Source organism: Aedes aegypti, chromosome 3 (genome assembly GCF_002204515.2).
Source record: "Aedes aegypti strain LVP_AGWG chromosome 3, AaegL5.0 Primary Assembly, whole genome shotgun sequence".
NCBI lineage: Eukaryota > Metazoa > Arthropoda > Insecta > Diptera > Culicidae > Aedes > Aedes aegypti.
In genome coordinates, this window is record NC_035109.1 from 22,527,047 (window position 1) to 22,541,773 (window position 14,727).

General features: G+C 40.1%; 1 protein-coding gene across 2 annotated transcripts in view; it reads left to right on the forward strand.

Moving 5' to 3' along the window:
- Positions 1-14,727, forward strand: part of LOC5572235 (gonadotropin-releasing hormone II receptor) — a 275,945-nt gene that overhangs the window by 202,627 nt on the left and 58,591 nt on the right. The window lies entirely within an intron of this gene.

The following is a 14,727-nucleotide window of genomic DNA, read 5'->3' on the forward strand; positions in this document are numbered from 1 at the left end:
ATTGTTTCTAGTGACACTCAGATTATGATAGGTTCTACAGTATTTTTCTGGAATGGATCATTAAAATAACCAAAACGGCCGCTATGAGAAGCACAGATAGCACCACCGTAGTCTTGTGTGTTTGACATAACAGCGATGCTGTCACAATGTTAAATTCCATAAACGGTAGCGCCGCTGTTTTGATGCGGTGAGTACCGAAAGAGTTACCTTCAATGATCCATTGAAACCGTTCCATGTAATGTTAACTGTTTGTACCATTTGATAAATGGATGATAGGGGAACTTACGTATTGTCGGCAGCCTAAGCAGTTGAACTTTTAGGAAGGCAATTATACACAACAACAAAGCACAACAATTAAAAGGAGACACCTGAACTACACTTGAGCACACTTAATTTATTAATTATTATGCACAAAACACTATTTTATTCTCTAAATCGTCTATTTTTCCTCACCAAAGTCACGAGGCACTTGTTCTTTTATCGGCAATGCAATTACTATTGTCGGCAACAAAATTGTTCTCTTCGGCAATCCAAAAAAGTACAAAAACTAGGTTATGTATTGGTAACTTTTCGTATTTGTTGACAATGCCTAAAATTGAACGTCACTCATTATGTTCTACTCGTTGAAAGGGCCAATGCAGAAAAATACAGACTACACTGAGAACAGCATTGCAGTTATAAATAGAATAGCTGAGAGTCATGTTGAATACAGAACGTCACTAAATTTGTGCAGACTAAGGCGCCGTCCACAAATTACGTAACGCTCTAGGGGGAGGGGGAGTAGGCTCAAACACAAAATTTACTTTACTTTCATACAAGGACTGTTGCGGAGGGGGGAATGGTCGAACACGGTTCTCTTGATTTGTTCTTATTGCGTATCAATTATACATGCGGCGATCTGGACTATAGAAATTCATACATTTTGCCTTAAGGAAGATGGAACGATTGCAATACGAAAGCTTTATTAATCGTTTTTGCATCACCCCACATCAAGGCGTCGATAGAAGGAATCTATGACAAAAGGTTGAAGAACAAAAAAGGGGATGGAGTACCGTGTACCTTTTAATTCCGCTCCTAAATGCTTATCTTTGACAGATACGCGTATTTCGACTACCACTTGCAGTCTTCTTCAGTGTCAGTTACTCGTATCCACTGAAGAAATCGTCGCATCTCTCTGCCTTAAATACTAACAACAGATAAGTACCTACACAATCAAACTACCTAGGAAAAAATTTTTCGACAGGAGTATACCTGCCATGTCTTGGTCAAAAATTGAAAAGGGGGATAATACAAATCCCTAACTATCTACCTATATATTCAAGCTCGTTTATATTACTTAGGTACAAACTTAAACAGCCTTGATTGTCCGTTTCCTTGATCCCTATTAAGAAGTAGTGAAGGCTTTTGTTTGTAAATTTCTAAACTTTCAGCGACGTCTAGTTTCCAAGATGGAGATACGCTTCGTACGATGTGTATGTTATCGCTTGTCATTTGATGTCCATCCTGGAAAACATGTTCAGCCACTTTTGATTTAAAATCATACGCTAATCCCTTTGCTAATTCCTTGTCCGCTTTTTTTACCTCAGCAATATGTTCTTTGAATCTTATTTCTAGAGTTCGTTTTGTTTGTCCTATATAGATTTTATTACAATGGGGGCATGAAATTTTATATACTCCTGCTCTATTCAGTTTATTAATTTTATCCTTTGTTGATCCTAATCTAGATTTAAGCTGACTACTCCTACTGCTGAAAACCAAATCTACTCCATATTTTCGAAATTTCTTAGCCAAAGGCTGTGTAATCTTGGTATCAAAATTCACCGCTACTCTTTTTAAATCCTCTTTTTCGGCAGTAAGTGTTGTCATACTTTTCCTATATTTATCCCTTGCCCTCTTATCTACTACTGCTTGTATTGTACTATTCCTATATCCGTTAAGCCTAGCCGTCTCAAAAATATAATCTAGTTCTTTTGTTTTTCCAATTTCACTTAAAGGAAGGGTTTGCATTCTATGTATCATATGATGAAAAGCCGCCATTTTATGCTGATAAGTGTGGTTGGAAGTACTCGTACTTAGGAGCGGAATTAAAAGGTACACGGTACTCCATCTACTTTAAAGTTTCTCTATTTGAGATTCTGCTCACAGGATTCGAACATTCATTAAAGAGAAAAAAGGGGAGACAAAGGCTCGAAAATCTTTTTTCAAAGAAGGAAAAATTTCCCACCAAGCAAATCATTTTCGTCCTTTCGACCTTTTGTCTATAAACCTGATAGACGAGGGGAGTGCGCACGAGCCTATCGATCACAAGGTTCTTGGTTCAATTCGAGGTAACAAGCTTCAAATTTATCCCTCTCATTTACCATAATCACGTCTATCTTTTGATACTATCAAATGATACTATCACTATAGGTAGTGATAGGGATACTATCACTTCTTGAAAAATGATGAATAGAAGATAGACTATATTATCTCTATCAACTGATAGACAGATGAAGATACTATCAGCATTTTTCATCAAGCATATCTTTATCATCTATCTTTGGGTAAAAATATACTATTTGCAAAATCCTATAGCTACCCCTATCTATCCTATCATTGATACGAATAATGAAACCAAAAGCTTGCGCATAATAGGAAAAGGCCAATAAAAATAAATCAAGGTATGTTCTCATGGATATTTTCGGAACGGGCACGACGAGAGAATGACGGCAATCGATGTCCGACGCCATTTAGAAATCCAAGATGGCGGCCTCTGGTTTGGTAAAATCATTGAAAACCCATGCAATATGGGTATTTTCGAAACGGGCGCGACGAGGGGATGACGGAAATCGATGTCCGACGCCATTTTGAAATTCAAGATGGCGCGCTCCGGTTTGGTAAATTCATTGAAAACCCATGCAATTTGGGTATTTTCTGTACTTTTACTAATCCGGAGGCCGCCATCTTGGATTTCAAAACGGCGTCGGATATCGATTTTTGTCATATCCTCATCGCGCCCGTTCCGAAAATACCCGTATTGCATGGGTTTTCAACAATTTTCCTTGACCAGATGCCGCCATCTTGGATTTCAAAATGGCGTCGAATATCGATGTTCATCATCCCCTCATCGCACCCGTTCCGAAAATACCCATATTGCATGGGTCTTCAACAATTTTCCTTGACCAGATGCCGCCATCTTGGATTTCAAAATGGCGTCGAGCATCGATTCTCATCATGCCCTCGTCGCGCCCGTTCCGAAAATGCCCATATTGCATGGGTTTTCAATGATTTTACTAATCCGGAGGCCGCCATCTTGGATTTCAAAACGGCGTCGGATATCGATTTTTGTAAAATCCTCATCGCGCCCGTTCCGGAAATACCCGTATTGCATGGGTTTCCAACAATTCTTACACTCCTGAAGTCGCCACATTGGATTGCATAATATGGAATTTAGTTAATTTTCTATACCTATCGTCCAACAATTTTTATTCTATTTTTATCAATTGATAAAGATAGAACCTCTATCATTGTTATTTGAGAGATGTTGTACTGATAGTATCATCATAAGATTTTTTGGGATAGGGATACTATCACTCTATCCTCTTTCTCTGATAGGAACCATTCTCTCAGTGATACTATCAGGATGGACAAGAAGTGATAGTATCATCTGGCTGAACTGGAAGTATCAGTTGTCTATCAGATAGATGATAGTATCTTCGTCTATCTGATAATTTTGATGCCTGCCCGTGAAATATATTTTTGCAATGAGAATACATATTTTTTTTTGTTTTAGCCGAACACATCAAGTCAAATTGCGAAATTTGTTCAAAAATAAATGAGGACTTACGCATTTTTGGCCAAATCTCACCCCCAACGACGGTACTTGCACATTTGTTTTCAATGTTCCACGATTTTTTTCTGGTTTATGAATATTGTTAGATCCATTCGGATCAACTTTGCCAGTAAAATTGATTTTCTCAGTGTATGAGAAAATCAGAATAGGCCCTTTGCAAATCAATTCACTTATGACTTGACACAAAAACATCATCCTCTGATTGCCTGTAGAACAACAGGAGTGTTGCCAAAATAGTTCAACTATTAAAAGACGTATCTTTTATATGTTTTTCAATATATTGAAGATTATGCCCTACAATCTACTAATAAGAAAGTATTAAAAGGATCAATTGTTACCAATGCATGCTTTGTTGGCTAATTCCAATAAATTAATTAGTGGTGTGGTGATTTATCATTCATAGTATGCCATGACTACTCGAAGATCATTATCATTCAAATTGTCAAGTCAGATGAACAAGAAACTCCACATTGGCGAGAAAGGACTCACGTACGTCTACAATGGCCATCAAAAATCTTTTTTTTTTGCTAGAAAAGGATATTTGAAGCGTTTAATAGCTGTATGAAGATTTGTATTTCCGGAGAACTGTAACCCAAGAAGTAGCCGTAACCGAAATTTTTGAAGCCATTGTTTTTGCGATAATAGTAAAATTAATAAGTACGTAAGGTATAAAAAAACTTCACCTTAGAAGGGAAGTTGCCTTAGCGGCGGATTCAATCCGTCGGGTCAGGCTGTTTCAATAAAAAGTTCGAAAGGGATAACAATTGCTCGCCTTAGAAGGGAGCTACCGCAGCGACAGTTTCGAGCTGTCGGGTCCGGTCGAAAAGTAAATGCTCGCCTTAGAAGGGAGCTGTATCAACGGATACGATCCGTTAGGTCCAGCGGAAGTACAAACACTCGTTTCAAAACGAGTACCGAAGCGATAGATTCAATCTATCGGGTCCGGTGGAAGTTTCGAAATGCTCGCCTTAGAAGGGAGCAGCCACGGATTCGATCCGTTGGGTTTAGCGGAAGTATAGAAATGTTCCTCTCAGAAGGGACCAGGCAATTGATAGATTTGATATGTTGTGTTTGGTGTAAAATGCTCACCTTAGAAGAAATGTAACAGATTGTCGAGTGCCGCATAAGAAGAAAATGTATGGTCTGTTGACATAGTGGATGTACGAAGATTTCAAAGATCTCTAGACAACGTCTGAATATACAAATTTGCATAGATATTTTTCTGAGAAACGTCCAGGAAAAAGAGGAGATAGAAAACCAATATGAATATGATTGTCAGGACAGTATAAAATTGAGTGACCCGCAGCTTTTATTTGAAAAAATCATGGTCAATTAGAACTGTCATATGCTGGCATTGATACCAACAAAACTCTTGGAAGAAAGAGACATGTGGTGATTTATCATCCATAGTATGCCATGACTACTCGAAGATCATTATCATTCAAATTGTCAAGTCAGATGAACAAGAAACTCCACAAGTGGTGTTCTATTTTTTCGGTGAATTTAAATCGTGAATAATAAATACACCGCAATTGAATATGGTTTTCTGGCAACCTAGTCCAGCAATAAAAATTGATTGTCGAGGAAATCAAAGTGCATTAATTTCAATTTGTGATTTAGAGCATAAAAATCAAGTATTTTCGAGTGCTTTATATACAATTCAAAAGTTCAATAGTGCATAAGTGATCGGTGCGTAGCTTGTGTGAAAAAATTGGCATTGGAGCTGAGAATTGGACCTTTTAAAGTGGTGAGTTTTTGTAAGCTGTTCTTGTGTTGTTTTATTCGGCAGCTCACGAATGACGATAATTTCGTAAGCATTTATTTGATTTAATGATTAAACCCATGTTATATAATATTTTTGTGAAAGATGTGATTTACATGGAAGATTATAGTTCAAGGAATATGTTGAGTACATTGAAGTTAACTCTTGTTCCATAGATAAATTTAAACAATGACGATAAGTTAGTGCTGCCGAAAATACCCTCAGGGTGCCGAAGCCATCATTTACCCTAATTGTTTTTCATTTAACTATCACTTTACGATATGAGAATATAATATCCTTTTAATTGTATCAAATATTTGAAACGGAAGAGAACCTGGAAGGTACAAAACGATACGAAATTTATGAGCAAGAGCATGAGCATGATTGACCGCCCGCAGTTGCTACTCCGTTATTGCAAGAACAGCTGTACTTACACAGGGAACCAACAGACATTACTCGGGATCAGTAGCATCTTCAATGTGTAAGTACTGGTGCTCTCATTATTACAACAAACAATACCGGCGCCGGCTGCGTCCGAATGCAGGTCAATTTGAGGATGGGAGGGAAATGTTGACGTGTAACTTGCTTTATAGAAGCCGAGGAGTCCTCTGCACTTCCACAAGAAAACACTGGGATTTTGGATATGGGAAAGGATTCGTTTTGGTAAACGATAAAGATATAATTTGAAATGAATACGAAAGCATTTACACGGATGATCGATACCGATAGTGCGATTACTACGCAAACCAACCATAATTGATCCGGATTCCGTCGCTCGCCCACAAAGGAGCAAGCAACAGATTCAACGGACCAAACACTACTCACAAAACGATACGAAATTTATGTACGTCAAAGTGAGCCGAGATTCTGCTGTCACGAACTGTCACTGTGAGCCCAGATCTTAAACAATGGAAAAACGTGAATAACGCGTAATTGATTAAAACATATTTTTGCAAATGTGTAATGTGTAACAATGTAAGCATTGTTTATATCTAGGTTGGTAAATGGCTGGGCATGGCGTACCATTGGTGCCTCGCGTACCTGAAGGAATAAAATGGACTCCTCTGTGTGGCCCTTAGCCTCCTGCCCAGCAACTCCTATCCCTACCTCCTCGCGGTACTGGCCGGGGTACGAGTACCTTAGGGAAGATCGGTTAATCAACCCCGGTGGGAGCTTTGGTCGTATGCTGGCAGGGTAGGGGGGGGGGGTTGCTTTTGCTTCTGCAAACCTGGATCGTCTGTACTCCATGTTAGGAGCGGCTCACAACAGCGTCTGTTCCCCAGGGGCGGCTGATCATCGTCCGAGTGCCAGAGAGGGACCCTAAGCTAAACTGCGCACTATGGCGCTCCGCACATTTAGGGGGAATGGTCCTCCGGAAATCTAGGAGGTTGGTATCAGGCCCTGCAAGCCATCCGTAAAAACATCAAGCAAAGAATAATCAACGAGGGAATACGAACCGGGACAATCGACGAAGACCACAGTGACGTAAAGGGACTAGCGATTGGAAGCTCGGTACGTGGAACTGTAAATCTCTCAACTTCATCGGGAGCACACGCACACTCGCCGACGTGCTGAAGGACCGCGGATTCGGCATCGTAGCGTTGCAGGAAGTGTACTGGAAGGGATCAATGGTGCAAACGTTTAGAGGTAACCATACCATCTACCAGAGCTGCGGCAACACACACGAGCTGGAAACAGCTTTTATAGTGATGGGTGATATGCAGAGGCGCGTGATCGGGTGGTGTGCAAGTTGAGGCTCAAAGGCCGGGTCTTCAACTTCAGCATAATAAACGTGCACAGCCCTCACTCCGGACGCACTGATGATGATGAAGATGCTTTTTACGCGCAGCTCGAACGCGAGTACGACAGTTGCCCAAGCCACGACGTCAAAATCATCATATGAGATCTAAACGCTCAGGTTGGCCAGGAGGAGTAGTTCAGACCGACGATTGGAAAGTTCAGCGCCCACCGGCTGACGAACTAAAACGGCCTACGACTAATTGATTTTGCCGTTTCCAAGAATATGGCCATTCGTAGCACCTACTTCCAACACAGCCTTCCATACCGGTACACCTGGAGATCACCAAAGCAGACAGAATCGCAAATCGACCACGTTTTGATTAATGGACGGCACTTCTCCGACATTATCGACGTCAGGACCTATCGTGGCGCTAACATCGACTCTGACCACTGTCTGGTGATGGTCAAAATGCGCCCAAAACTCTCCGTCGTTAACAACGCACGGTACCGACGGCCGCCCCGGTATGACCTAGAGTGGCTTAAGCACCGGATGTCGTAGCTGCATACGCGCAGCACCTCTAAGCTGCATTACCGGAAGAGGGAGAGCTGGATGAGGACCCTCTTGAGGACTGCTGGAGAACAGTAAAAGCAGCCATCAACGATGCAGCTGAGAGCAACGTCGGGTACGTAGGACGGAGTCGACGGAACGATTGGTTCGTTGCCAGGAGGTTTTGGAGGAGAAGGAGGTTTTGGAGGAGAAGAATGCAGCGCGGGCGGTCATGCTGCAGCAAGGGACCCGGCAGAACGTGGAACGTTATAGACGGAAACGGCAACAGCAGACCCACCTCTTTCGGGAGAAAAAACGCCGCTTGGAGAAGACGGAGTGCGAGGCGATGGAACAGCTGTGCCGGTCTCAACAAACGCGTAAGTTCTATCAGAAGCTTAACGCATCCCGCAACGGCTTCGTGCCGCGAGCCGAGATGTGCAGGGATAACGATGAGAGCATTTTGACGGAAGAGCGTGAGGTGATCGAAAGGTGAAAGCAGCTCTTCGACGAACACCTGAATGACGCTGAGAGCACAGGCAATGAAGGTCGGGACAACGGAGGAAATGCCTTCTTCTGTACTGCGAAGGATGGAAACTAACCAGCCCCCACCTTGAGGGAGGTTAAGGATGCCATTCACCTGCTCAAGAACAATAAAGCTGTTGGTAAGGTTGGTATCGGAGCTGAACTCATAAAGATGGACCCGGAGAGGCTGACCATTTGTTTGCACCGGCTGATAGACACAATCTTGGAAACAGAAAAGCTACCGGAGGAGTGGAAGGAAGTGCCCATCTACAAGAAAGCCGACAAGTTAGATTGTGAGAACTTTCGAGCGATCACCATTCTAAATGCAACCAATAAAGTATTTTCCCAGATCATCTTCCGTCGTCTGTCACCTTATAGTAAGTGAACTCGTGGAAAGTTACCAAGATCTTTACTCTACGCCAAATCCTCCTAAAATGTTGTGAATACCAGGTCCCAACGCATCACCTTTTCATCAATTTCAAGGCTGCATACGATAATATCGACCGCGTAGAGCTAGGGTAAATTATGGACGAGAACAGCTTTCCCGGGAAGCTCACGAGACTAATAAGAGCGACGATGGAAGGTGTGCAAAATTGTGTGAAGGTTTCAGGCGAACACTCCAGTTCGTTTGGATCCCGCCGGGGACTACGACAAGGTGAAGGACTTTTTTGTCTGTTATTCGATATTGCGCCGGGCTCAACAGCTAGGATACGATTTTTACGAGATCCAGTCAATTTGTTTGCTTCGCAGATTATATGGACATTGTCGGCCAAACATTTGAAAATGTGGCAGACCTGTACACAAGTTGGACTGGTGATGAATGCGACCAAGACAAAGTACATGCTAGCTGGTGGGACCGAGCGCGATAGGACTCGCCTAGGTAGCAGTGCTACGATAGACGTTCGAGGAAGTCGACGAGTTCGTCTACTTTGGATCCTTGCTGACGGCTGACAATAACGTTAGCCGTGAAATACGGAGGCTCATCGTCAGTGGAAGTCGGGCCTACTATGGCCTCCACAAGAAGCTGCGGTCAAAAAAGATTCACGCCCGCACCAAATGTAACATGCACAAAACGCACATAAGGCCGGTAGTCCTCTACGGGCATGAAACGTTCACGATGCTCGAGGAGGACTTGCAAGCACTTGGAGTCTTCGAACGTCGGGTGCTTAGAACAATCTTTGGCGGTGTGCAGGAGAGCGGTGTGTGGCGGCGAAGGATGAACCACGAGCTCGCCCAACTCTACGACGAACCCAGTTTCCAGAAGGTGGCCAAAGCTGGAAGGATACGATGGGCAGGACATGTTGCAAGAATACCGGACGGCAACCCTGCAAAGATGGTGTTCACGTCGGATCTGGTTGGTACAAGAAGGCGTGGAGCACAGCGAGCTAGGTGGGCGGATCAAGTGCGTATCGATTTGGCGAGCGTGGGGCAGAACCGAGGATGGAGATATGCGAAAATGAAACAAATGAAATTTTGTATGAAGCTGTGAAATGGATTTAGGCATATAAGATATCATAAATAAAGTCGGAAATATTTCTCTTTTAACTCTTTTTAGCTTTGATGCTCTTACAGTTAAATAACACTGCGAGATGTTATCAGTTGATTGCCATGGTCAAACGGGAATGGCTTAATATTCGGTATTAAATGAACACATCTATTCACAATACGTTATAAGTTGCTGGTAATGCCAACTGTATATAAGTAGGCCATGATTTGAACATCATAAAAATCAAAACGTGATCGCTTGCCATTGTGCTGTGTGGTTTGTTTGCCTTCTTTGCGATTTGCTAACAATAGTGGATATAGTTTTCAACAGATTAACAGTAAAATTCCTATTTTTTGAGCCCGATGCTAATCACGATGTCTTTGAATAGTAAGTATTTGTTATTCCAATGCAGTATATGCCGTTTCTGACCAGGTTTATTTTACTGTACGGATTTTGATTCATATTTTCAATTTGAATCTCAATCCGTACACAGGAAAAGTTTAACATATTTCATCACGTTCTTGCCAAAACATGTGATACAGTGAAGCCCATATATAGCGCTGGGATCACAGAAAAAAAAATCCGTTCTCGTATCCGTGAACAGTAGACGTGAACTCGTCAACAAGCAAAAATACACCGTGAACTAGATCATGTTTATGCGTAAACATGATGGTAGTTCATGGTGTATTTTTGACAGTTCACGTTTTCCAGAATTCTTTTTTGAGCGTGAATTTGGAGAAAGCCGTTGAAGCATTGCGCAACGGTCAGCATTCCTAATAGCTGCGGATGCTTTTGGTATACCGAAGACCACTGTCAGAGATGCTGTTATAAACCGGTACGCTCAAAAAAAGGTGCTCCCACAGTTTTCCCAACCGATGAGGAAGCCGGAATTGTGAACTGGATTCTTGCAACGGCCGTAGCAGGATTGCGGATGGGTGAAAAGCAGGTATGTTAAATTTATTGATTTTGGTGACGTCTGTTCAATTATGCATTAATGTATAGGTAACTTCGTACGTCGGGAGGTAATTTCGTACGTCACTGCTGTTATTCACAAACAATTCACTATATACGATATGCTCATGCAAAATATGTTACAGTCATCCCTCCCTTACTCGATATTGAAGGGATCATCGAGTTAGGGAGGTATCGAGTTACAGAACACAAAACCAATGCAACTGCGATCCAAGGGACCATCGAGTTAGCCATGAAAATCAACTTTTACTATGGTTCTCTAACTCGATATCGAGATACGGAATATCGATAAGGGAGAGATAACTGTATTTTGCGAAGAATTACAAACCATGAAAATGCTCTTCGAACACAAAGTTGTCCAGTTTGGTATGTACACACTCAATCTGTTCGGTAAAAATAATTGGGTTTTTGAACTACCGAAAAAGTCAGTAAACTAAAAAAAAATTCAGAAATCGGAAAACAGAGAAATTTGGCAGAGAGCGTTCTTTTTATATCATATATTGATAAAAAATAAAACATGGTGAAATTTGCTTTTCAATTATGCGTGCGATAGTTTTCATTTTACTGACTTTTTCGGTAGTTCCAAAACCCAGTAAAATTTGACCAACCCCAGTAATTTAATCTAAGTGTGTAATGTCAGTAATAGAGAGAAGAAGATAAAAATGCCATCTTTAGCATCCAGGTTTTGAACTGTAAGTAGCTGTACGGATTTCGAATCACAGGTGTACGGATTTTGATTCAACCTTATTCAGGTGTACGGGTTTCGATTCAAGCCAATTCATTTTTATTCCTATTTTTTAATAATTTCTACTCAACTTTTAGATCTTGATGTAATTATTTACATCTAGAAAAATGTTAAGGTAACTAAAAACAGGCTGATCGATTTTCTATACAAACCCACACATTTTAACCATAGGCTTTTATCTGGCTCAGTGTACGGATTTCGGTCCCACACGGTACTATGGAAAAAATTGAAAAATGGTCAAAACACGCTAGTGCTATGCTAGGACAAAATTATCATCACATAATGAAAACTTATTCTTCAGCTTGAGTTAAATTAGTTCAAAATGTATTTTCAATCCACCATCAATTTTCTATCGCACTTGGGATAACTATTTACTAGAGATGGTCGGGTTTCGTGTTTTCAAACCTGAAACCCGACCCGAACCCGAATCCGACGGATTCGGGTCGGGTTCGGGTTTGAAAGTTTGAAATTTTTCGGGTTCGTGTTCAGGTCGGGTTATAAGGCTACAAAATTATCGGGTACGGGTCGGGTTCGGGCATACAAAAAGTCGGGTTTGAATCGGGTTTAGGTCGGGTTTGGTGAGAATGGTGAACAGAGTAACAACCTAAAAGCTTCCCTATGCACCCGAAACGATGAAATTACCATCTTTTAAAACTCGGGTCTTATTCGGGTTTTTCTTCCAACAATTTTTCGGGTTTCGGATCGGATTCGGGTTTACACAACAAAAATTTTCCGGGTTCAGGTCGGGTCCGGGTTTGCTTTTCAATTATTGTATCGGGTTCGGGTCGGGTCCGGGTTTGAAGAAATAAAACAAGTCGGGTACGGGTCGGGTTCGGGTTTGAAAAATGTGAAACCCGACCATCTCTACTATTTACATCTTTTCTGGGATCTTGAGTGGATCGAATTCAAGCTTTGAGTAGGAATCTTTCACCGTGTATTGATTCTATAAGAACAAGAAAAGGAACACACTGAAATTAAAACCCAGTAAACACACGATCGTATATGATAGGGTACAAGAGTACAAATGTGGAGGCGATATACGTACATTTTGCATGCAGTTTAATGGTGCATGTACGTATATCGCCTCCACTTTTGTACTCTTATGCGCCATCCTATACGAGTTTGTTTTTACTGGGAATATACTGCTTCGCGTTAGAAAATGGGTTAACTAACGTGCGAAGTTTAATTTTTGAGCAACTTCGCCGCGTCACAACTCGATTCTCAATAGTGCGCATAATGTACACGGTGAAGGGCATAGATGCGCACTATAGCGGAGTGACTCGCGACGCGGCGAAGTTGGTCAAAAATCGAACTTCGCACGATGGTTCATCCATTTTTAGTCGCGAAGCAGTATAGTCTTATTATTAGTGTCTTGCAGCCCAAACAAATTTGGCTTGATAAGTTGTTTTGAACCGTTTTCGACATCTATTTGCAGCTTTTCACTTACATCAAGCATCAGTTGGAAAACTAACCGGAACCAGCTTCACTGCTTGTCAAAGTTAAATAAAAACACAAAACTACCGGAAACCCTCTCGGCACATTTCCCACCTACAGTGACTCAATTTCATTTTCGTACGGGGCACTGTTTTCATATCAAGTTGGTATAAAACAAATAAATGATCCATGGACTTCAATATACTTCATCAATAACGAAGGTCATAGGTGTCATCTATTGTTCGGCAATCATAAATTGTAAATGTATAAATTAAATCTTTGGAATAATAGAAAAGTATTGAGATTGTGTCTAAAATTGACTCAATTCCATATTCGTACGCCTATCAAAAAACAAACTTACAACATTCAAATCTAATTTTCAATGGACTAGATGATTGCTTAAGTTATTCATTGTATTGTTTAGATGGAGTCGAGTACATTTGAACCATTTATAAGCGGACATATTTGAAACTTAAGTAAATTTAATAAAAAATACAACTTTTTCTATGTTAATTGCAAAAATATCCGATAAGTCAAACTATAACGTACATTTTTTCAACATCACTGCCTTAAAAATGATTACTGCGAATACTGCACAAGTTTCAAAACTTAGAATCAGTTTTAGAGTAGCTACGAGTGGATATCGACAGCTTATATTTCAGAATCTTAGGTAACATAACATTTTTAACAAATCCAAAACCAAATAATTTAGCCAATTTCTCTCAGTTTGGCTCCTGAATGAATAAACATAATCCATAGTTATAATTCCTATAAAAACATTGCGTAATTGTTATTATTATTTTAAATTTTACTACTAAACATGATTGATGAAATTTATAGAATAAACATTATTGCCGTAACCGCAATACATACGTGTTTTGAAATGATTAAAACAACAGGATGTATTCTAGTAAAAAGTATATCAATGCTCTCTGCTAATTCCAGTTGTTTTATATTTTCTCATAAAATCAATTAATTGCAAAAGAGTATAATTTGAATATGAATTCAAAAATAATTGAATATTGAGATAACATCAGTTATGGTGAGGTATGTACAGCATAGTGTAGGGTACTTTGTTGTAAAACGAAATTCGTAGTTCAAATTCTTTTTACGGATAAGTTCAAAATTAACCTTTACCTGTTATTTGGAATGAAAATCTGGTTTAAATTGATTAAAAATATCATTTTGAAAGAGTTTTGAAGTTACGACAAAACAAGTTTCTGAACTAAAAAGGGTTAAAATCTGTTTATGATTTCTGTAAACTGAATTTATTTCAATAATAATTCTTTCAGAGCTAATGAATATAATGAATAGATTTTATCCAATGACAAAAATGAACGTTTTTGTTCGAATTATTGGATTTTATAGCAAAAATCATTGGAAAACTGGCATTTCTCCTAATTTTACCTAAGTTTCATATATGTCCGCTAATAAATTGCCCAAATGTATTTTACTCCACCTGAACATCATAATAAAGCACTTCATCAATCAAAAAAAGCATTAAAATTTAGTTTTGAATGTTGTACGGTTAATTTTTGATAGGTGTACGAATATGGAATTTGATGAATTTTAGACACAAATTCAATACTTTTCCATTAATCCAAAGATGAATGTAAATGAAAACATTTTGTGATTGCCAAATAATAGATGACACCTAGTACCTTCAATATGGAGAAAGTATTTCTAA